This window comes from Stigmatopora nigra, unplaced genomic scaffold (assembly GCF_051989575.1).
Source record: "Stigmatopora nigra isolate UIUO_SnigA unplaced genomic scaffold, RoL_Snig_1.1 HiC_scaffold_24, whole genome shotgun sequence".
Classification (NCBI taxonomy): domain Eukaryota; kingdom Metazoa; phylum Chordata; class Actinopteri; order Syngnathiformes; family Syngnathidae; genus Stigmatopora; species Stigmatopora nigra.
In genome coordinates this window covers 2,917,338-2,935,037 of record NW_027551603.1, presented here as the reverse complement: position 1 = coordinate 2,935,037, position 17,700 = coordinate 2,917,338, and the positions used below count along the sequence as shown (strand labels likewise).

General features: G+C 54.4%; 91 pseudogenes; all 91 read left to right on the top strand.

Moving 5' to 3' along the window:
• Positions 1-38: 38 nt before the first annotated feature.
• Positions 39-157, top strand: LOC144190906 (5S ribosomal RNA; annotated as a pseudogene).
• Positions 158-213: 56 nt separating this feature from the next.
• Positions 214-332, top strand: LOC144190922 (5S ribosomal RNA; annotated as a pseudogene).
• Positions 333-388: 56 nt separating this feature from the next.
• On the top strand, positions 389-507 carry LOC144187375 (5S ribosomal RNA; annotated as a pseudogene).
• A 56-nt stretch (positions 508-563) lies between these two features.
• LOC144186605 (5S ribosomal RNA) lies at positions 564-692 on the top strand (annotated as a pseudogene).
• Positions 693-748: 56 nt separating this feature from the next.
• On the top strand, positions 749-867 carry LOC144181863 (5S ribosomal RNA; annotated as a pseudogene).
• Positions 868-923: 56 nt separating this feature from the next.
• Positions 924-1,042, top strand: LOC144191011 (5S ribosomal RNA; annotated as a pseudogene).
• A 56-nt stretch (positions 1,043-1,098) lies between these two features.
• On the top strand, positions 1,099-1,227 carry LOC144183150 (5S ribosomal RNA; annotated as a pseudogene).
• A 241-nt stretch (positions 1,228-1,468) lies between these two features.
• Positions 1,469-1,587, top strand: LOC144186189 (5S ribosomal RNA; annotated as a pseudogene).
• A 56-nt stretch (positions 1,588-1,643) lies between these two features.
• Positions 1,644-1,762, top strand: LOC144191819 (5S ribosomal RNA; annotated as a pseudogene).
• A 56-nt stretch (positions 1,763-1,818) lies between these two features.
• Positions 1,819-1,937, top strand: LOC144182031 (5S ribosomal RNA; annotated as a pseudogene).
• A 56-nt stretch (positions 1,938-1,993) lies between these two features.
• On the top strand, positions 1,994-2,112 carry LOC144191580 (5S ribosomal RNA; annotated as a pseudogene).
• Positions 2,113-2,168: 56 nt separating this feature from the next.
• Positions 2,169-2,287, top strand: LOC144190904 (5S ribosomal RNA; annotated as a pseudogene).
• Positions 2,288-2,343: 56 nt separating this feature from the next.
• LOC144189556 (5S ribosomal RNA) lies at positions 2,344-2,462 on the top strand (annotated as a pseudogene).
• A 56-nt stretch (positions 2,463-2,518) lies between these two features.
• Positions 2,519-2,647, top strand: LOC144181955 (5S ribosomal RNA; annotated as a pseudogene).
• A 56-nt stretch (positions 2,648-2,703) lies between these two features.
• On the top strand, positions 2,704-2,832 carry LOC144185581 (5S ribosomal RNA; annotated as a pseudogene).
• A 56-nt stretch (positions 2,833-2,888) lies between these two features.
• LOC144189146 (5S ribosomal RNA) lies at positions 2,889-3,007 on the top strand (annotated as a pseudogene).
• A 56-nt stretch (positions 3,008-3,063) lies between these two features.
• LOC144185254 (5S ribosomal RNA) lies at positions 3,064-3,182 on the top strand (annotated as a pseudogene).
• A 56-nt stretch (positions 3,183-3,238) lies between these two features.
• On the top strand, positions 3,239-3,357 carry LOC144186987 (5S ribosomal RNA; annotated as a pseudogene).
• A 56-nt stretch (positions 3,358-3,413) lies between these two features.
• LOC144183559 (5S ribosomal RNA) lies at positions 3,414-3,542 on the top strand (annotated as a pseudogene).
• Positions 3,543-3,598: 56 nt separating this feature from the next.
• On the top strand, positions 3,599-3,717 carry LOC144188279 (5S ribosomal RNA; annotated as a pseudogene).
• A 56-nt stretch (positions 3,718-3,773) lies between these two features.
• LOC144184841 (5S ribosomal RNA) lies at positions 3,774-3,892 on the top strand (annotated as a pseudogene).
• A 56-nt stretch (positions 3,893-3,948) lies between these two features.
• On the top strand, positions 3,949-4,067 carry LOC144183154 (5S ribosomal RNA; annotated as a pseudogene).
• A 56-nt stretch (positions 4,068-4,123) lies between these two features.
• Positions 4,124-4,252, top strand: LOC144184291 (5S ribosomal RNA; annotated as a pseudogene).
• Positions 4,253-4,308: 56 nt separating this feature from the next.
• Positions 4,309-4,437, top strand: LOC144186094 (5S ribosomal RNA; annotated as a pseudogene).
• Positions 4,438-4,493: 56 nt separating this feature from the next.
• On the top strand, positions 4,494-4,611 carry LOC144185823 (5S ribosomal RNA; annotated as a pseudogene).
• Positions 4,612-4,667: 56 nt separating this feature from the next.
• On the top strand, positions 4,668-4,786 carry LOC144191753 (5S ribosomal RNA; annotated as a pseudogene).
• A 56-nt stretch (positions 4,787-4,842) lies between these two features.
• On the top strand, positions 4,843-4,971 carry LOC144187040 (5S ribosomal RNA; annotated as a pseudogene).
• Positions 4,972-5,027: 56 nt separating this feature from the next.
• LOC144190041 (5S ribosomal RNA) lies at positions 5,028-5,146 on the top strand (annotated as a pseudogene).
• A 416-nt stretch (positions 5,147-5,562) lies between these two features.
• On the top strand, positions 5,563-5,681 carry LOC144191646 (5S ribosomal RNA; annotated as a pseudogene).
• Positions 5,682-5,737: 56 nt separating this feature from the next.
• LOC144186395 (5S ribosomal RNA) lies at positions 5,738-5,866 on the top strand (annotated as a pseudogene).
• Positions 5,867-5,922: 56 nt separating this feature from the next.
• Positions 5,923-6,041, top strand: LOC144190169 (5S ribosomal RNA; annotated as a pseudogene).
• A 56-nt stretch (positions 6,042-6,097) lies between these two features.
• On the top strand, positions 6,098-6,225 carry LOC144191622 (5S ribosomal RNA; annotated as a pseudogene).
• A 56-nt stretch (positions 6,226-6,281) lies between these two features.
• Positions 6,282-6,400, top strand: LOC144190771 (5S ribosomal RNA; annotated as a pseudogene).
• A 56-nt stretch (positions 6,401-6,456) lies between these two features.
• On the top strand, positions 6,457-6,575 carry LOC144183078 (5S ribosomal RNA; annotated as a pseudogene).
• A 56-nt stretch (positions 6,576-6,631) lies between these two features.
• On the top strand, positions 6,632-6,760 carry LOC144184508 (5S ribosomal RNA; annotated as a pseudogene).
• A 56-nt stretch (positions 6,761-6,816) lies between these two features.
• LOC144189748 (5S ribosomal RNA) lies at positions 6,817-6,935 on the top strand (annotated as a pseudogene).
• Positions 6,936-6,991: 56 nt separating this feature from the next.
• LOC144191681 (5S ribosomal RNA) lies at positions 6,992-7,110 on the top strand (annotated as a pseudogene).
• A 56-nt stretch (positions 7,111-7,166) lies between these two features.
• Positions 7,167-7,285, top strand: LOC144189577 (5S ribosomal RNA; annotated as a pseudogene).
• Positions 7,286-7,341: 56 nt separating this feature from the next.
• LOC144190612 (5S ribosomal RNA) lies at positions 7,342-7,460 on the top strand (annotated as a pseudogene).
• A 56-nt stretch (positions 7,461-7,516) lies between these two features.
• Positions 7,517-7,635, top strand: LOC144186947 (5S ribosomal RNA; annotated as a pseudogene).
• Positions 7,636-7,691: 56 nt separating this feature from the next.
• LOC144185930 (5S ribosomal RNA) lies at positions 7,692-7,820 on the top strand (annotated as a pseudogene).
• Positions 7,821-7,876: 56 nt separating this feature from the next.
• LOC144189433 (5S ribosomal RNA) lies at positions 7,877-7,995 on the top strand (annotated as a pseudogene).
• A 56-nt stretch (positions 7,996-8,051) lies between these two features.
• Positions 8,052-8,170, top strand: LOC144190719 (5S ribosomal RNA; annotated as a pseudogene).
• A 56-nt stretch (positions 8,171-8,226) lies between these two features.
• On the top strand, positions 8,227-8,345 carry LOC144191135 (5S ribosomal RNA; annotated as a pseudogene).
• Positions 8,346-8,401: 56 nt separating this feature from the next.
• On the top strand, positions 8,402-8,520 carry LOC144190903 (5S ribosomal RNA; annotated as a pseudogene).
• A 56-nt stretch (positions 8,521-8,576) lies between these two features.
• On the top strand, positions 8,577-8,695 carry LOC144190921 (5S ribosomal RNA; annotated as a pseudogene).
• A 56-nt stretch (positions 8,696-8,751) lies between these two features.
• On the top strand, positions 8,752-8,870 carry LOC144187374 (5S ribosomal RNA; annotated as a pseudogene).
• Positions 8,871-8,926: 56 nt separating this feature from the next.
• Positions 8,927-9,055, top strand: LOC144186604 (5S ribosomal RNA; annotated as a pseudogene).
• A 56-nt stretch (positions 9,056-9,111) lies between these two features.
• On the top strand, positions 9,112-9,230 carry LOC144181862 (5S ribosomal RNA; annotated as a pseudogene).
• A 56-nt stretch (positions 9,231-9,286) lies between these two features.
• LOC144191010 (5S ribosomal RNA) lies at positions 9,287-9,405 on the top strand (annotated as a pseudogene).
• Positions 9,406-9,461: 56 nt separating this feature from the next.
• On the top strand, positions 9,462-9,590 carry LOC144183149 (5S ribosomal RNA; annotated as a pseudogene).
• Positions 9,591-9,831: 241 nt separating this feature from the next.
• LOC144185428 (5S ribosomal RNA) lies at positions 9,832-9,950 on the top strand (annotated as a pseudogene).
• Positions 9,951-10,006: 56 nt separating this feature from the next.
• Positions 10,007-10,125, top strand: LOC144191808 (5S ribosomal RNA; annotated as a pseudogene).
• Positions 10,126-10,181: 56 nt separating this feature from the next.
• LOC144191796 (5S ribosomal RNA) lies at positions 10,182-10,300 on the top strand (annotated as a pseudogene).
• Positions 10,301-10,356: 56 nt separating this feature from the next.
• LOC144182030 (5S ribosomal RNA) lies at positions 10,357-10,475 on the top strand (annotated as a pseudogene).
• Positions 10,476-10,531: 56 nt separating this feature from the next.
• On the top strand, positions 10,532-10,650 carry LOC144189555 (5S ribosomal RNA; annotated as a pseudogene).
• A 56-nt stretch (positions 10,651-10,706) lies between these two features.
• LOC144191441 (5S ribosomal RNA) lies at positions 10,707-10,835 on the top strand (annotated as a pseudogene).
• A 56-nt stretch (positions 10,836-10,891) lies between these two features.
• On the top strand, positions 10,892-11,010 carry LOC144186227 (5S ribosomal RNA; annotated as a pseudogene).
• A 56-nt stretch (positions 11,011-11,066) lies between these two features.
• Positions 11,067-11,195, top strand: LOC144183558 (5S ribosomal RNA; annotated as a pseudogene).
• Positions 11,196-11,251: 56 nt separating this feature from the next.
• Positions 11,252-11,370, top strand: LOC144182463 (5S ribosomal RNA; annotated as a pseudogene).
• A 56-nt stretch (positions 11,371-11,426) lies between these two features.
• On the top strand, positions 11,427-11,545 carry LOC144183142 (5S ribosomal RNA; annotated as a pseudogene).
• A 56-nt stretch (positions 11,546-11,601) lies between these two features.
• LOC144184290 (5S ribosomal RNA) lies at positions 11,602-11,730 on the top strand (annotated as a pseudogene).
• A 56-nt stretch (positions 11,731-11,786) lies between these two features.
• Positions 11,787-11,915, top strand: LOC144186093 (5S ribosomal RNA; annotated as a pseudogene).
• Positions 11,916-11,971: 56 nt separating this feature from the next.
• LOC144185822 (5S ribosomal RNA) lies at positions 11,972-12,089 on the top strand (annotated as a pseudogene).
• Positions 12,090-12,145: 56 nt separating this feature from the next.
• On the top strand, positions 12,146-12,264 carry LOC144191752 (5S ribosomal RNA; annotated as a pseudogene).
• A 56-nt stretch (positions 12,265-12,320) lies between these two features.
• LOC144187039 (5S ribosomal RNA) lies at positions 12,321-12,449 on the top strand (annotated as a pseudogene).
• A 56-nt stretch (positions 12,450-12,505) lies between these two features.
• LOC144190040 (5S ribosomal RNA) lies at positions 12,506-12,624 on the top strand (annotated as a pseudogene).
• Positions 12,625-13,040: 416 nt separating this feature from the next.
• Positions 13,041-13,159, top strand: LOC144191645 (5S ribosomal RNA; annotated as a pseudogene).
• A 56-nt stretch (positions 13,160-13,215) lies between these two features.
• Positions 13,216-13,344, top strand: LOC144184518 (5S ribosomal RNA; annotated as a pseudogene).
• Positions 13,345-13,400: 56 nt separating this feature from the next.
• On the top strand, positions 13,401-13,519 carry LOC144190167 (5S ribosomal RNA; annotated as a pseudogene).
• Positions 13,520-13,575: 56 nt separating this feature from the next.
• Positions 13,576-13,694, top strand: LOC144189107 (5S ribosomal RNA; annotated as a pseudogene).
• Positions 13,695-13,750: 56 nt separating this feature from the next.
• On the top strand, positions 13,751-13,869 carry LOC144186587 (5S ribosomal RNA; annotated as a pseudogene).
• A 232-nt stretch (positions 13,870-14,101) lies between these two features.
• On the top strand, positions 14,102-14,220 carry LOC144189904 (5S ribosomal RNA; annotated as a pseudogene).
• A 56-nt stretch (positions 14,221-14,276) lies between these two features.
• LOC144183882 (5S ribosomal RNA) lies at positions 14,277-14,395 on the top strand (annotated as a pseudogene).
• Positions 14,396-14,451: 56 nt separating this feature from the next.
• On the top strand, positions 14,452-14,570 carry LOC144183673 (5S ribosomal RNA; annotated as a pseudogene).
• Positions 14,571-14,626: 56 nt separating this feature from the next.
• On the top strand, positions 14,627-14,745 carry LOC144183745 (5S ribosomal RNA; annotated as a pseudogene).
• Positions 14,746-14,801: 56 nt separating this feature from the next.
• On the top strand, positions 14,802-14,920 carry LOC144191456 (5S ribosomal RNA; annotated as a pseudogene).
• A 56-nt stretch (positions 14,921-14,976) lies between these two features.
• On the top strand, positions 14,977-15,095 carry LOC144183091 (5S ribosomal RNA; annotated as a pseudogene).
• Positions 15,096-15,151: 56 nt separating this feature from the next.
• LOC144188171 (5S ribosomal RNA) lies at positions 15,152-15,270 on the top strand (annotated as a pseudogene).
• Positions 15,271-15,326: 56 nt separating this feature from the next.
• LOC144191607 (5S ribosomal RNA) lies at positions 15,327-15,445 on the top strand (annotated as a pseudogene).
• A 55-nt stretch (positions 15,446-15,500) lies between these two features.
• Positions 15,501-15,619, top strand: LOC144182380 (5S ribosomal RNA; annotated as a pseudogene).
• A 56-nt stretch (positions 15,620-15,675) lies between these two features.
• LOC144186816 (5S ribosomal RNA) lies at positions 15,676-15,794 on the top strand (annotated as a pseudogene).
• A 56-nt stretch (positions 15,795-15,850) lies between these two features.
• Positions 15,851-15,969, top strand: LOC144188294 (5S ribosomal RNA; annotated as a pseudogene).
• A 56-nt stretch (positions 15,970-16,025) lies between these two features.
• On the top strand, positions 16,026-16,144 carry LOC144188219 (5S ribosomal RNA; annotated as a pseudogene).
• A 56-nt stretch (positions 16,145-16,200) lies between these two features.
• Positions 16,201-16,319, top strand: LOC144191357 (5S ribosomal RNA; annotated as a pseudogene).
• Positions 16,320-16,375: 56 nt separating this feature from the next.
• LOC144186013 (5S ribosomal RNA) lies at positions 16,376-16,494 on the top strand (annotated as a pseudogene).
• A 56-nt stretch (positions 16,495-16,550) lies between these two features.
• LOC144183672 (5S ribosomal RNA) lies at positions 16,551-16,669 on the top strand (annotated as a pseudogene).
• A 56-nt stretch (positions 16,670-16,725) lies between these two features.
• On the top strand, positions 16,726-16,854 carry LOC144186576 (5S ribosomal RNA; annotated as a pseudogene).
• A 241-nt stretch (positions 16,855-17,095) lies between these two features.
• LOC144185612 (5S ribosomal RNA) lies at positions 17,096-17,224 on the top strand (annotated as a pseudogene).
• Positions 17,225-17,280: 56 nt separating this feature from the next.
• On the top strand, positions 17,281-17,399 carry LOC144189320 (5S ribosomal RNA; annotated as a pseudogene).
• Positions 17,400-17,455: 56 nt separating this feature from the next.
• Positions 17,456-17,574, top strand: LOC144181889 (5S ribosomal RNA; annotated as a pseudogene).
• The last annotated feature ends 126 nt before the right edge of the window (positions 17,575-17,700 follow it).

Below are 17,700 nucleotides of genomic sequence, written 5' to 3'. Positions count from 1 at the left end.
TCGACATTTCATGGGTGTCCATCTGCTAGTGCAGTACCGCTCACGGCCATACCACCCTGAAAAGGCCCGATCTCGTCCGATCTCGGCAGCCAAGCATGGTTCGGCCTGTTTAGTACCTGATTGGGAGACCGCTTCGGAATACCAGGTGCTGTGAGCATCATACCCCGCATCTTTTTCGACATTTCATGGGTGTCCATCTGCTAGTGCAGTACCGCTCATGGCCATACCACCCTGAAAAGGCCCGATCTCGTCCGAACTCGGCAGCCAAGCATGGTTCGGCCTGTTTAGTACCTGATTGGGAGACCGCTTTGGAATACCAGGTGCTGTGAGCATCATACCCCGCATCTTTTTCGACATTTCATGGGTGTCCATCTGCTAGTGCAGTACCGCTCACGGCCATACCACCCTGAAAAGGCCTGATCTCGTCCGATCTCGGAAGCCAAGCATGGTTCGGCCTGGTTAGTACCTGATTGGGAGACCACTTGGGAATACCAGGTGCTGTGAGCATCATACCCCGCATCTTTTTCGACATTTCATGGGTGTCCATCTGCTAGTGCAGTACCGCTCACGGCCATACCACCCTGAAAAGGCCCGATCTCGTCCGATCTCGTCCGATCTAGGAAGCCAAGCATGGTTCGGCCTGTTTAGTACCTGATTGGGAGACCGCTTGGGAATACCAGGTGCTGTGAGCATCATACCCCGCATCTTTTTCGACATTTCATGGGTGTCCATCTGCTAGTGCAGTACCGCTCACAGCCATACCACCCTGAAAAGGCCCGATCTCGCCAGATCTCGGAAGCCAAGCATGTTTCGGCCTGGTTAGTACCTGATTGGGAGACCGCTTGGGAATACCAGGTGCTGTGAGCATCATACCCCGCATCTTTTTCGACATTTCATGGGTGTCCATCTGCTAGTGCAGTACCGCTCACGGCCATACCACCCTGAAAAGGCCCGATCTCGTCCGATCTCGGAAGCCTAGCATGGTTCGGCCTGTTTAGTACCTGATTGGGAGACCGCTTGGGAATACCAGGTGCTGTGAGCATCATACCCCGCATCTTTTTCGACATTTCATGGGTGTCCATCTGTTAGTGCAGTACCGCTCACGGCCATACCGCCCTGAAAAGGCCCGATCTCGTCCGATCTCGTCCGATCTCGGCAGCCAAGCATGGTTCGGCCTGGTTAGTACCTGATTGGGAGACCGCTTGGGAATACCAGGTGCTGTGAGCATCATACCCCGCATCTTTTTCGACTTTTCATGGGTGTCCATCTGCAAGAGCAATACCGCTCACGGCCATACCACCCTGATAAGGCCCGATCTCGTCCGATCTCGTCCGATCTCGGCAGCCAAGCATTGTTCGGCCTGGTTAGTACCTGATTGGGAGACCGCTTGGGACTACCAGGTGCTGTGAGCGTCATACCCCGCATCTTTTTCGACATTTCATGGGTGTCCATCTGCAAGAGCAGTACCTGCCGTGGCCATACCACCCTGAAAAGGCCCGACCTCGTCCGATCTCGGAAGCCAAGCATGGTTCGGCCTGGTTAGTACCTGATTGGGAGACCGCTTGGGAATACCAGGTGCTGTGAGCAACATACCCCGCATCTTTTTCGACATTTCATGGGTGTCCATCTGCAAAAGCAGTACCGCTCACGGCCATACCACCCTGAAAAGGCCCGATCTCGTCCGATCTCGGAAGCCAAGCATGGTTCGGCCTGGTTAGTACCTGATTGGGAGACCGCTTGGGAATACCAGGTGCTGTGAGCATCATACCCCGCATCTTTTTCGACATTTCATGGGTGTCCATCTGCAAGTGCAGTATCGCTCACGGCCATACCACCCTGAAAAGGCCCGATCTCGCCCGATCTCGGCAGCCAAGCATGATTCGGCCTGGTTAGTACCTGATTGGGAGACCGCTTGGGAATACCAGGTGCTGTGAGCATCAAACCCCGCATCTTTTTCGACATTTCATGGGTGTCCATCTGCTAGTGCAGTACCGCTCACGGCCATACCACCCTGAAAAGGCCCGATCTCGTCCGATCTCGGAAGCCAAGCATGGTTCGGCCTGGTTAGTACCTGATTGGGAGACCGCTTGGAAATACCAGGTGATGTGAGCATCATACCCCGCATCTTTTTCGACATTTCATGGGTGTCCATCTGCTAGTGCAGTACCGCTCACGGCCATACCACCCTGAAAAGGCCCGATCTCGTCCGATCTCGGCAGCCAAGCATGGTTCGGCCTGTTTAGTACCTGATTGGGAGACCGCTTCGGAATACCAGGTGCTGTGAGCATCATACCCCGCATCTTTTTCGACATTTCATGGGTGTCCATCTGCTAGTGCAGTACCGCTCACGGCCATACCACCCTGAAAAGGCCCGATCTCGTCCGATCTCGGAAGCCAAGCATGGTTCGGCCTGTTTAGTACCGGATTGGGAGACTGCTTGGGAATACCAGGTGCTGTGAGCATCATACCCCGCATCTTTTTCGACATTTCATGGATGTCCATCTGCAAGAGCAGTACCGCTCACGGCCATACCACCCTGATAAGGCCCGATCCCGCCCGATCTCGTCCGAACTCGGCAGCCAAGCATGGTTCGGCCTGGTTAGTACCTGATTGGGAGACCGCTTGGGAATACCAGGTGCTGTGAGCATCATACCCCGCATCTTTTTCGACATTTCATGGGTGTCCATCTGCTAGTGCAGTACCGCTCACGGCCATACCACCCTGATAAGGCCCGATCTCGCCCGATTTCGTCCGATCTCGGCAGCCAAGCATGGTTCGGCCTGTTTAGTACCTGATTGGGAGACCGCTTGGGAATACCAGGTGCTGTGAGCATCATACCTCGCATCTTTTTCGACATTTCATGGGTGTCCATCTGCAAGAGCAGTACCGCTCATGGCCATACCACCCTGAAAAGGCCCGATCTCGTCTGATCTCGGAAGCCAATCATGGTTCGGCCTGGTTAGTACCTGATTGGGTGACCGCTTGGGAATACCAGGTGCTGTGAGCATCATACCCCGCATATTTTTCGACATTTCATGGGTGTCCATCTGCAAGAGAAGTACCGCTTCTGGCCATACCACCCTGTAAAGGCCCGATCTCTTCTGATCTTGGAAGCCAAGCATGGTTCGGCCTGGTTAGTACCTGATTGGGAGACCGCTTGGGAATACCAGGTGCTGTGAGCATCATACCCCGGAACTTTTTCGACATTTCATGGGTGTCCATCTGCATGAGCAGTACTACTCACGGCCAGACCACCCTGAAAAGGCCTGATCTCGTCCGATATCGGAAGCCAAGCATGGTTCAGCCTGTTTAGTACCTGATTGGGAGACCGCTTGGGAATACCAGGTGCTGTGAGCATCATACCCCGCATCTTTTTCGACATTTCATGGGTGTCCATCTGCAAGTGCAGTATCGCTCACGGCCATACCACCCTGATAAGGCCCGATCTTGCCCGATCTCGTCCGATCTCGGCAGCCAAGCATGGTTCGGCCTGGTTAGTACCTGATTGGGAGACCGCTTGGGAATACCAGGTGCTGTGAGCATCTTACCCCGCATCTTTTTCGACATTTCATGGGTGTCCATCTGCAAAAGCAGTACCGCCCACGGCCATACCACCCTGAAAAGGCCCGATCTCGTCCGATCTCGGAAGCCAAGCATGGTTCGGCCTGGTTAGTACCTGATTGGGAGACCGCTTGGGAATACCAGGTGCTGTGAGCATCATACCCCGCATCTTTTTCGACATTTCATGGGTGTCCATCTGCAAGGGCAGTACCGCTCACGGCCATACCACCCTGAAAAGGCCCGATCTCGTCCGATCTCTGCAGCCAAGCATTGTTCGGCCTGGTTAGTACCTGATTGGGACACCGCTTGGGAATACCAGGTGCTGTGAGCGTCATACCCCGCATCTTTTTCGACATTTCATGGGTGTCCATCTGCAAGACCAGGACCGCTCACGGCCATACCACCCTGAAAAGGCCCGATCTCGTCCGACCTCGGAAGCCAAGCATGGTTCGGCCTGGTTAGTACCTGATTGGGAGACCGCTTGGGAATACCAGGTGCTGTGAGCATCATACCCCGCATCTTTTTCGACATTTCATGGGTGTCCATCTGCAAGAGCAGTACCGCTCACGGCCATACCACCCTGATAAGGCCCGATCTCGTCCGATCTCGTCTGATCTCGGCAGCCAAGCATGGTTCGGCCTGGTTAGTACCTGATTGGGAGACCGCTTGGGAATTCCAGGTGCTGTGAGCATCATACCCCGCATCTTTTTCGACATTTCATGGGTGTCCATCTGCAAGAGCAGTACCGCTCACGGCCATACCACCCTGATAAGGCCCGATCTCGTCCGATCTCGTCCGATCTCGGCAGCCAAGCATTGTTCGGCCTGGTTAGTACCTGATTGGGAGACCGCTTGGGAATACCAGGTGCTGTGAGCATCATACCCCGCATCTTTTTCGACATTTCATGGGTGTCCATCTGCAAGAGCAGTACTGCTCACGGCCATACCACCCTGAAAAGGCCCGCTCCGTCCGATCTCGGAAGCCAAGCATGGTATGGCCTGGTTAGTGCCTGATTGGGAGACCGCTTGGGAATACCAGGTGCTGTGAGCATCATACCCCGCATCTTTTTCGACATTTCATGGGTGTCCATCTGCAAGAGCAGTACCACTCACGGCCATACCACCCTGAAAAGGCCCGATCTCGTCCGATCTCGGCAGCCAAGCATTGTTCGGCCTGGTTAGTACCTGATTGGGAGACCGCTTGGGAATACCAGGTGCTGTGAGCATCATACCCCGCATCTTTTTCGACATTTCATGGGTGTCCATCTGCAAGAGCAGTACCGCTCACGGCCATACCACCCTGAAAAGGCCCGATCTCGTCCGATCTCGTCCGATCTTGGAAGCCAAGCATGGTTCGGCCTGGTTAGTGCCTGATTGGGAGACTGCTTGGGAATACCAGGTGCTGTGAGCATCATACCCCGCAGCTTTTTCGACATTTCATGGGTGTCCATCTGCAAGAGCAGTACCGCTCACGGCCATACCACCCTGAAAAGGCCCGATCTCGTCCGATCTCGGCAGCCAAGCATTGTTCGGCCTGGTTAGTACCTGATTGGGAGACCGCTTGGGAATACCAGGTGCTGTGAGCATCATACCCTGCATCTTTTTCGACATTTCATGGGTGTCCATCTGCAAGAGCAGTACCGCTTCCGGCCATACCACCCTGAAAAGGCCCGATCTCGTCCGATCTCGTCCGATCTTGGAAGCCAAGCATGGTTCGGCCTGGTTAGTACCTGATTGGGAGACCGCTTGGGAATACCAGGTGCTGTGAGAACCATGCCCCGCATCTTTTTCGACATTTCATGGGTGTCCATCTGCAAGAACAGTTCTGCTCACGGCCATACCACCCTGATAAGGCCCGATCTCGTCCAACCTCAGAAGCCAAGCATGGTTCGGCCTGGTTAGTACCTGATTGGGAGACCGCTTAGGAATACCAGGTTCTGTGAGAACCATGCCCCGCATCTTTTTCGACATTTCATGGGTGTCCATCTGCAAGAGCAGTACCGCTCACGGCCATACCACCCTGAGAAGGCCCGATCTCGTCCGATCTCGGAAGCCAAGCATAGTTCGGCCTGTTTAGTACCTGATTGGGAGACCGCTTGGGAATACCAGGTGCTGTGAGCATCATACCCCGCATCTTTTTCGACATTTCATGGGTGTCCATCTGCAAGAGCAGTACCGCTCATGGCCATACCACCCTGAAAAGGCCCGATCTCGTCCGATCTCATCCGATCTCGGAAGCCAAGCATAGTTCGGCCTGGTTAGTACCTGATTGGGAGACCACTTGGGAATACCAGGTGCTGTGAGAACCATGCCCCGCATCTTTTTCGACATTTCATGGGTGTCCATCTGCAAGAACAGTACCGCTCACGGCCATACCACCCTGAAAAGGCCCGATCTCGCCCGATCTCGGAAGCCAAGCATGGTTCGGCCTGTTTAGTACCTGATTGGGAGACCGCTTGGGAATACCAGGTGCTGTGAGCATCATACCCCGCATCTTTTTCGACATTTCATGGGTGTCCATCTGCAAGAGCAGTACCGCTCACGGCCATACCACCTTGATAAGGCCGATCTCGCCCGATCTCGTCCGATCTCGGAAGCCAAGCATGGTCCGGCCTGGTTAGTACCTGATTGGGAGACCGCTTGGGAATACCAGGTGCTGTGAGCATCACACCCCGCATCTTTTTCGACATTTCATGGGTGTCCATCTGCAAGAGCAGTACCGCTCACGGCCATACCACCCTGAAAAGGCCGGATCTCGTCCGATTTCAGAAGCCAAGCATGGTTTGGCCTGGTTAGTACCTGATTGGGAGACCGCTTGGGAATACCAGGTGCTGTGAGCATCATACCCCGCATCTTTTTCGACATTTCATGGGTGTCCATCTGCAAGAGCAGTACTGCTCACGGCTATACCACCCTGATAAGGCCCGATCTCGTCCGATCACGGAAGCCAAGCATGGTTTGGCCTGGTTAGTACCAAATTGGGAGACCGCTTGGGAATACTAGGTGCTGTGAGCATCATACCCCGCGTCTTTTTTGACATTTCATGGGTGTCCATCTGCAAGAGCAGTACCGCTCACGGCCATACCACCCTGAAAAGGCCCGATCTCGTCTGATCTCGTCCGATCTCGGAAGCCAAGCATGGTTCGGCCTGGTTAGTACCTGATTGGGAGACCGCTTGGGAATACCAGGTGCTGTGAGAACCATGCCCCGCATCTTTTTCGACATTTCATGGGTGTCCATCTGCAAGAGGAGTACCGCTCACGGCCATACCACCCTGAAAAGGCCCGATCTCGTCCGATCTCGGAAGCCAAGCATCGTTCGGCCTGATTAGTACCTGATTGGGAGACCGCTTGGGAATACCAGGTGCTGTGAGCATCATACCCCGCATCTTTTTCGACATTTCATGGGTGTCCATCTGCAGTAAGAGTACCGCTCACGGCCATACCACCCTGAAAAGGCCCGATCTCGTCCGATCTCGGAAGCCAAGCATGGTTCGGCCTGGTTAGTACCTGATTGGGAGACCGCTTGGGAATACCAGCCGCTGTGAGCATCTTGCCCCGCATCTTTTTCGACATTTCATGGGTGTCCATCTGCAAGAGCAGTACCGCTCACGGCCATACCACCCTGAAAAGGCCCGATCTCGTCCGATCTCGGAAGCCAAGCAAGGTTCGGCCTGTTTAGTACCTGATTGGGAGACTGCTTGGGAATACCAGGTGCTGTGAGCATCATACCCCGCATCTTTTTCGACATTTCATGGGTGTCCATCTGCAAGAGCAGTACCGCTCACGGCCATACCACCCTGAAAAGGCCCGATCTCTTTCGATCCCGGAAGCCAAGCATGGTTTGGCCTGGTTAGTACCTGATTGGGAGACCGCTTGGGAATACCAGGTGCTGTGAGCATCATACCCCGCATCTTTTTCGACATTTCATGGGTGTCCATCTGCAAGAGCAGTACCGCTCACGGCCATACCACCCTGAAAAGGCCCGATCTCGTCCGATCTCGGCAGCCCAGCATGTGTCGGCCTGGTTAGCACCTGATTGGGAGACCGCTTGGGAATACCAGGTGCTGTGAGCATCATGCCCCGCATCTTTTTCGACATTTCATGGGTGTCCATCTGCAAGAGCAGTACCGCTCACGGCCATACCACCCTGAAAAGGCCTGATCTCGTCCGATCTCGTCCGATCTCGGAAGCCAAGCATGGTTCGGCCTGTTTAGTACCTGATTGGGAGACCGCTTGGGAATACCAGGTGCTGTGAGAACCATGCCCCGCATCTTTTTCGACATTTCATGGGTGTCCATCTGCAGGAGCAGTACCGCTCACGGCCATACCACCCTGAAAAGGCCCGATCTCATCTGATCTCGGCAGCCAAGCATAGTTCGGCCTGGTTAGTACCTGATTGGGAGACCGCTTGGGAATACCAGGTGCTGTGAGCATCATAACCCGCATCTTTTTCGACATTTCATGGGTGTCCATCTGCAAGAGCAGAACCGCTCACGGCCATACCACCCTGAAAAGGCCCGATCTCGTCCGATCTCGGAAGCCAAGCATCGTTCGGCCTGTTTAGTACCTGATTGGGAGACCGCTTGGGAATACCAGGTGCTGTGAGCATCTTGCCCCGCATCTTTTTCGACATTTCATGGGTGTCCATCTGCAAGAGCAGTACTGCTCACGGCCATACCACCCTGAAAAGGCCCGATCTCTTTTGATCCCGGAAGCCAAGCATGGTTTGGCCTGGTTAGTACCTGATTGGGAGACCGCTTGGGAATACCAGGTGCTGTGAGCATCATACCCCGCATCTTTTTCGACATTTCATGGGTGTCCATCTGCTAGTGCAGTACCGCTCACGGCCATACCACCCTGAAAAGGCCCGATCTCGTCCGATCTCGGCAGCCAAGCATGGTTCGGCCTGTTTAGTACCTGATTGGGAGACCGCTTCGGAATACCAGGTGCTGTGAGCATCATACCCCGCATCTTTTTCGACATTTCATGGGTGTCCATCTGCTAGTGCAGTACCGCTCATGGCCATACCACCCTGAAAAGGCCCGATCTCGTCCGAACTCGGCAGCCAAGCATGGTTCGGCCTGTTTAGTACCTGATTGGGAGACCGCTTTGGAATACCAGGTGCTGTGAGCATCATACCCCGCATCTTTTTCGACATTTCATGGGTGTCCATCTGCTAGTGCAGTACCGCTCACGGCCATACCACCCTGAAAAGGCCTGATCTCGTCCGATCTCGGAAGCCAAGCATGGTTCGGCCTGGTTAGTACCTGATTGGGAGACCACTTGGGAATACCAGGTGCTGTGAGCATCATACCCCGCATCTTTTTCGACATTTCATGGGTGTCCATCTGCTAGTGCAGTACCGCTCACGGCCATACCACCCTGAAAAGGCCCGATCTCGTCCGATCTCGTCCGATCTAGGAAGCCAAGCATGGTTCGGCCTGTTTAGTACCTGATTGGGAGACCGCTTGGGAATACCAGGTGCTGTGAGCATCATACCCCGCATCTTTTTCGACATTTCATGGGTGTCCATCTGCTAGTGCAGTACCGCTCACAGCCATACCACCCTGAAAAGGCCCGATCTCGCCAGATCTCGGAAGCCAAGCATGTTTCGGCCTGGTTAGTACCTGATTGGGAGACCGCTTGGGAATACCAGGTGCTGTGAGCATCATACCCCGCATCTTTTTCGACATTTCATGGGTGTCCATCTGCTAGTGCAGTACCGCTCACGGCCATACCACCCTGAAAAGGCCCGATCTCGTCCGATCTCGGAAGCCTAGCATGGTTCGGCCTGTTTAGTACCTGATTGGGAGACCGCTTGGGAATACCAGGTGCTGTGAGCATCATACCCCGCATCTTTTTCGACATTTCATGGGTGTCCATCTGTTAGTGCAGTACCGCTCACGGCCATACCGCCCTGAAAAGGCCCGATCTCGTCCGATCTCGTCCGATCTCGGCAGCCAAGCATGGTTCGGCCTGGTTAGTACCTGATTGGGAGACCGCTTGGGAATACCAGGTGCTGTGAGCATCATACCCCGCATCTTTTTCGACTTTTCATGGGTGTCCATCTGCAAGAGCAATACCGCTCACGGCCATACCACCCTGATAAGGCCCGATCTCGTCCGATCTCGTCCGATCTCGGCAGCCAAGCATTGTTCGGCCTGGTTAGTACCTGATTGGGAGACCGCTTGGGACTACCAGGTGCTGTGAGCGTCATACCCCGCATCTTTTTCGACATTTCATGGGTGTCCATCTGCAAGAGCAGTACCTGCCATGGCCATACCACCCTGAAAAGGCCCGACCTCGTCCGATCTCGGAAGCCAAGCATGGTTCGGCCTGGTTAGTACCTGATTGGGAGACCGCTTGGGAATACCAGGTGCTGTGAGCAACATACCCCGCATCTTTTTCGACATTTCATGGGTGTCCATCTGCAAAAGCAGTACCGCTCACGGCCATACCACCCTGAAAAGGCCCGATCTCGTCCGATCTCGGAAGCCAAGCATGGTTCGGCCTGGTTAGTACCTGATTGGGAGACCGCTTGGGAATACCAGGTGCTGTGAGCAACATACCCCGCATCTTTTTCGACATTTCATGGGTGTCCATCTGCAAAAGCAGTACCGCTCACGGCCATACCACCCTGAAAAGGCCCGATCTCGTCCGATCTCGGAAGCCAAGCATGGTTCGGCCTGGTTAGTACCTGATTGGGAGACCGCTTGGGAATACCAGGTGCTGTGAGCATCATACCCCGCATCTTTTTCGACATTTCATGGGTGTCCATCTGCAAGTGCAGTATCGCTCACGGCCATACCACCCTGAAAAGGCCCGATCTCGCCCGATCTCGGCAGCCAAGCATGATTCGGCCTGGTTAGTACCTGATTGGGAGACCGCTTGGGAATACCAGGTGCTGTGAGCATCAAACCCCGCATCTTTTTCGACATTTCATGGGTGTCCATCTGCTAGTGCAGTACCGCTCACGGCCATACCACCCTGAAAAGGCCCGATCTCGTCCGATCTCGGAAGCCAAGCATGGTTCGGCCTGTTTAGTACCGGATTGGGAGACTGCTTGGGAATACCAGGTGCTGTGAGCATCATACCCCGCATCTTTTTCGACATTTCATGGATGTCCATCTGCAAGAGCAGTACCGCTCACGGCCATACCACCCTGATAAGGCCCGATCCCGCCCGATCTCGTCCGAACTCGGCAGCCAAGCATGGTTCGGCCTGGTTAGTACCTGATTGGGAGACCGCTTGGGAATACCAGGTGCTGTGAGCCTCATACCCCGGAACTTTTTCGACATTTCATGGGTGTCCATCTGCATGAGCAGTACTACTCACGGCCATACCACCCTGAAAAGGCCTGATCTCGTCCGATATCGGAAGCCAAGCATGGTTCAGCCTGTTTAGTACCTGATTGGGAGACCGCTTGGGAATACCAGGTGCTGTGAGCATCATACCCCGCATCTTTTTCGACATTTCATGGGTGTCCATCTGCAAGTGCAGTATCGCTCACGGCCATACCACCCTGATAAGGCCCGATCTTGCCCGATCTCGTCCGATCTCGGCAGCCAAGCATGGTTCGGCCTGGTTAGTACCTGATTGGGAGACCGCTTGGGAATACCAGGTGCTGTGAGCATCTTACCCCGCATCTTTTTCGACATTTCATGGGTGTCCATCTGCAAGAGCAGTACCGCTCACGGCCATACCACCCTGAAAAGGCCCGATCTCGTCCGATCTCGGAAGCCAAGCATGGTTCGGCCTGGTTAGTACCTGATTGGGAGACCGCTTGGGAATACCAGGTGCTGTGAGCGTCATACCCCGCATCTTTTTCGACATTTCATGGGTGTCCATCTGCAAGACCAGGACCGCTCACGGCCATACCACCCTGAAAAGGCCCGATCTCGTCCGACCTCGGAAGCCAAGCATGGTTCGGCCTGGTTAGTACCTGATTGGGAGACCGCTTGGGAATACCAGGTGCTGTGAGCATCATACCCCGCATCTTTTTCGACATTTCATGGGTGTCCATCTGCAAGAGCAGTACCGCTCACGGCCATACCACCCTGATAAGGCCCGATCTCGTCCGATCTCGTCTGATCTCGGCAGCCAAGCATGGTTCGGCCTGGTTAGTACCTGATTGGGAGACCGCTTGGGAATTCCAGGTGCTGTGAGCATCATACCCCGCATCTTTTTCGACATTTCATGGGTGTCCATCTGCAAGAGCAGTACCGCTCACGGCCATACCACCCTGATAAGGCCCGATCTCGTCCGATCTCGTCCGATCTCGGCAGCCAAGCATTGTTCGGCCTGGTTAGTACCTGATTGGGAGACCGCTTGGGAATACCAGGTGCTGTGAGCATCATACCCCGCATCTTTTTCGACATTTCATGGGTGTCCATCTGCAAGAGCAGTACTGCTCACGGCCATACCACCCTGAAAAGGCCCGCTCCGTCCGATCTCGGAAGCCAAGCATGGTATGGCCTGGTTAGTGCCTGATTGGGAGACCGCTTGGGAATACCAGGTGCTGTGAGCATCATACCCCGCATCTTTTTCGACATTTCATGGGTGTCCATCTGCAAGAGCAGTACCACTCACGGCCATACCACCCTGAAAAGGCCCGATCTCGTCCGATCTCGGCAGCCAAGCATTGTTCGGCCTGGTTAGTACCTGATTGGGAGACCGCTTGGGAATACCAGGTGCTGTGAGCATCATACCCCGCATCTTTTTCGACATTTCATGGGTGTCCATCTGCAAGAGCAGTACCGCTCACGGCCATACCACCCTGAAAAGGCCCGATCTCGTCCGATCTCGTCCGATCTTGGAAGCCAAGCATGGTTCGGCCTGGTTAGTGCCTGATTGGGAGACTGCTTGGGAATACCAGGTGCTGTGAGCATCATACCCCGCAGCTTTTTCGACATTTCATGGGTGTCCATCTGCAAGAGCAGTACCGCTCACGGCCATACCACCCTGAAAAGGCCCGATCTCGTCCGATCTCGGCAGCCAAGCATTGTTCGGCCTGGTTAGTACCTGATTGGGAGACCGCTTGGGAATACCAGGTGCTGTGAGCATCATACCCTGCATCTTTTTCGACATTTCATGGGTGTCCATCTGCAAGAGCAGTACCGCTTCCGGCCATACCACCCTGAAAAGGCCCGATCTCGTCCGATCTCGTCCGATCTTGGAAGCCAAGCATGGTTCGGCCTGGTTAGTACCTGATTGGGAGACCGCTTGGGAATACCAGGTGCTGTGAGAACCATGCCCCGCATCTTTTTCGACATTTCATGGGTGTCCATCTGCAAGAACAGTTCTGCTCACGGCCATACCACCCTGATAAGGCCCGATCTCGTCCAACCTCAGAAGCCAAGCATGGTTCGGCCTGGTTAGTACCTGATTGGGAGACCGCTTAGGAATACCAGGTTCTGTGAGAACCATGCCCCGCATCTTTTTCGACATTTCATGGGTGTCCATCTGCAAGAGCAGTACCGCTCACGGCCATACCACCCTGAGAAGGCCCGATCTCGTCCGATCTCGGAAGCCAAGCATAGTTCGGCCTGTTTAGTACCTGATTGGGAGACCGCTTGGGAATACCAGGTGCTGTGAGCATCATACCCCGCATCTTTTTCGACATTTCATGGGTGTCCATCTGCAAGAGCAGTACCGCTCATGGCCATACCACCCTGAAAAGGCCCGATCTCGTCCGATCTCATCCGATCTCGGAAGCCAAGCATGGTTCGGCCTGGTTAGTACCTGATTGGGAGACCACTTGGGAATACCAGGTGCTGTGAGAACCATGCCCCGCATCTTTTTCGACATTTCATGGGTGTCCATCTGCAAGAACAGTACCGCTCACGGCCATACCACCCTGAAAAGGCCCGATCTCGCCCGATCTCGGAAGCCAAGCATGGTTCGGCCTGTTTAGTACCTGATTGGGAGACCGCTTGGGAATACCAGGTGCTGTGAGCATCATACCCCGCATCTTTTTCGACATTTCATGGGTGTCCATCTGCAAGAGCAGTACCGCTCACGGCCATACCACCCTGAAAAGGCCCGATCTCATCCGATCTCGGAAGCCAAGCATGGTTCAGCCTGTTTAGTACCTGAATGGGAGACCGCTTGGGAATACCAGGTGCTGTGAGCATCATACCCCGCATCTTTTTCGACATTTCATGGGTGTCCATCTGCAAGAGCAGTACCGCTCACGGCCATACCACCCTGAAAAGGCCCGATCTCGTCCTGTCTCGGCAGCCAAGCATTGTTCGGCCCGTTTAGTACCTGATTGGGAGACCGCTTGGGAATACCAGGTGCTGTGAGCTTCATACCCCGCATCTTTTTCGACATTTCATGGGTGTCCATCTGCAAGACCAGTACCGCTCTCGGCCATACCACCCTGAAAAGGCCCGATCTCGTCCTGTCTCGGCAGCCAAGCATGGTTTCGGCCCGTTTAGTACCTGATTGGGAGACCGCTTGGGAATACCAGGTGCTGTGAGCATCATACCCAGCATCTTTTTCGACATTTCATGGGTGTCCATCTGCTGGTGCAGTACCGCTCACGGCCATACCACCCTGAAAAGGCCCGATCTCGTCTGATCTCGGAAGCCAAGCATGGTTCGGCCTGGTTAGTACCTGATTGGGAGACCGCTTGGGAATACCAGATGCTGTGAGCATCATACCCCGCACCTTTTTCGACATTTCATGGGTGTCCATCTGCTAGTGCAGTACCGCTCCCGGCCATACCACCCTGAAACGGCCCAATCTCGTCCGATCTCGGAAGCCAAGCATGGTTCGGCCTGGTTAGTACCTGATTGGGAGACCCCTTGGGAATACCAGGTGCTGTGAGCATCATACCCCGCATCTTTTTCGACATTTCATGGGTGTCCATCTGCAGGCGCAGTACCACTCGCGGCCATACCACCCTGAAAAGGCCCGATCTCGTCCGATCTCAGAAGCCAAGCAAGGTTCGGCCTGGTTCGTACCTGATTGGGAGACCGCTTGGGAATACCAGGTGCTGTGAGCATCATACCCCGCATCTTTTTCGACATTTCATGGGTGTCCATCTGCTAGTGCAGTACCGCTCATGGCCATACCACCCTGAAAAGGCCCGATCTCGTCCGATCTTTGAAGCCAAGCATGGTTCGGCCTGTTTAGTACCTGATTGGGAGACCGCTTGGGAATACCAGGTGCTGTGAGCATCATACCCCGCATCTTTTTCGACATTTCATGGGTGTCCATCTGCATGAACAGTACCGCTCACGGCCATACCACCCTGAAAAGGCCCTATCTCGTCCGATCTTGGAAGCCAAGCATGGTTCGGCCTGTTTAGTACCTGATTGGGAGACCGCTTGGGAATACCAGGTGCTGTGAGCATCATACCCCGCATCTTTTTCGACATTTCATGGGTGTCCATCTGCAAGAGCAGTACCGCTCACGGCCATACCACCCTGAAAAGGCTCGATCTCGCCCGATCTCGGAAGCCAAGCATGGTTCGGCCTGGTTAGTACCTGATTGGGAGACCGCTTGGGAATACCAGGTCCTGTGAGCATCATACCCCGCATCTTTTTCGACATTTCATGGGTGTCCATCTGCTAGTGCAGTACCGCTCACGGCCATACCACCCTGAAAAGGCCCGATCTCGTCTGATCTCGGAAGCCAAGCATGGTTCGGCCTGTTTAGTACCTGATTGGGAGACCGCTTGGGAATACCAGGTGCTGTGAGCATCATACCCCGCATCTTTTTCGACATTTCATGGGTGTCCATCTGCAAGAGCAGTTCTGCTTACGGCCATACCACCCTGAAAAGGACCGATCTCGTCCGATCTCGGAAGCCAAGCATGGCTCGGCCTGGTTAGTACCTGATTGGGAGACCGCTTGGGAATACCAGGTACCGTGAGCATCATACCCGCATCTTTTTCGACATTTCATGGGTGTCCATCTGCAAGAGCAGTACCGCTCACGGCCATACCACCCTGAAAAGGCCCGATCTCGTCCGATCTCGGAAGCCAAGCATGGTTCGGCCTGGTTAGTACCTGATTGGGAGACGGCTTGGGAATACCAAGTGCTGTGAGCATCATACCCCGCATCTTTTTCGACATTTCATGGGTGTCCATCTGCTAGTGCAGTACCGCTCACGGCCATACCACCCTGAAAAGGCCCGATCTCGTCCTGTCTCGGCAGCCAAGCATGGTTCGGCCCGTTTAGTACCTGATTGGGAGACCGCTTGGGAATACCAAGTGCTGTGAGCATCATACCCCGCATCTTTTTCGACATTTCATGGGTGTCCATCTGCAAAAGCAGTACCGCTTACGGCCATACCACCCTGAAAAGGCCTGATCTCGTCCGATCTCGGAAGCCAAGCATGGTTCGGCCTGGTTAGTACCTGATTGGGAGACCACTTGGGAATACCAGGTGCTGTGAGCATCATACCCCGCATCTTTTTCGACATTTCATGGGTGTCCATCTGCTAGTGCAGTACCGCTCACGGCCATACCACCCCGAAAAGGCCCGATCTCGTCCGATCTCGGAAGCCAAGCATGGTTCGGCCTGGTTAGTACCTGATTGGGAGACCGCTTGGGAATACCAGGTGCTGTGAGCATCATACCCCGCATCTTTTTCGACATTTCATGGGTGTCCATCTGCAAGAGCAGTACCGCTCACGGCCATACCACCCTGAAAAGGCCCGATCTCCTCTGATCTCGGAAGCCAAGCATGGTTCGGCCTGGTTAGTACCTGATTGGGAGACCGCTTGGGAATACCAGATGCTGTGAGCATCATACCCCGCACCTTTTTCGACATTTCATGGGTGTCCATCTGCTAGTGCAGTACCGCCCCCGGCCATACCACCCTGAAAAGGCCCAATCTCGTCCGATCTCGGAAGCCAAGCATGGTTCGGCCTGGTTAGTACCTGATTGGGAGGCCCCTTGGGAATACCAGGTGCTGTGAGCATCATACCCCGCATCTTTTTCGACATTTCATGGGTGTCCATCTGCAGGCGCAGTACCACTCGCGGCCATACCACCCTGAAAAGGCCCGATCTCGTCCGATCTCAGAAGCCAAGCAAGGTTCGGCCTGGTTCGTACCTGATTGGGAGACCGCTTGGGAATACCAGGTGCTGTGAGCATCATACCCCGCATCTTTTTCGACATTTCATGGGTGTCCATCTGCAAGAGCAGTACCGCTCACGGCCATACCACCCTGAAAAGGCCCGATCTCGCCCGATCTCGTCCGATCTCGGCAGCCAAGCATGGTTCGGCCTGGTTGGTACCTGATTGGGAGACTGGTTGGGAATACCAGGTGCTGTGAGCATCATACCCCGCACCTTTTTCGACATTTCATGGGTGTCCATCTGCAAGAGCAGTACCACTCACGGCCATACCACCCTGATAAGGCCCGATCTCGCCCGATCTCGTCCGATCTCGGCAGCCAAGCAGGGTTCCGCCTGTTTAGTACCTGATTGGGAGACCGCTTGGGAATACCAGATGCTGTGAGCATCTTGCCCCGCATCTTTTTCGACATTTCATGGGTGTCCATCTGCAAAAGCAGTACCGCTCACGGCCATACCACCCTGAAAAGGCCCGATCTCGCCCGATCTCGTCCGATCTCGGCAGCCAAGCATGGTTCGGCCTGGTTCGTACCTGATTGGTAGACCGCTTGGGAATACCAGGTGCTGTGAGCATCATACCCCGCATCTTTTTCGACATTTCATGGGTGTCCATCTGCAAAAGCAGTACCGCTCACGGCCATACCACCCTGAAAAGGCCCGATCTCCTCCGATCTCGGAAGCCAAGCATGGTTCGGCCTGTTTAGTACCTGATTGGGAGACCGCTTGGGAATACCAGGTGCTGTGAGCAGCATACCCCGCATCTTTTTCGACATTTCATGGGTGTCCATCTGCAAAAGCAGTACCGCTCACGGCCATACCACCCTGAAAAGGCCCGATCTCGTCCGATCTCGGAAGCCAAGCATGGTACGGCCTGGTTAGTACCTGATTGGGAGACCGCTTGGGAATACCAGGTGCTGTGAGCATCATACCCCGCATCTTTTTCGACATTTCATGGGTGATCTATCTGAAATCCAGATCAAATTCTGGATTTCAGATAGATCAGTTGTCATCATGCACCTTTTACCAAGACTGGACCTATAGTAGGACTT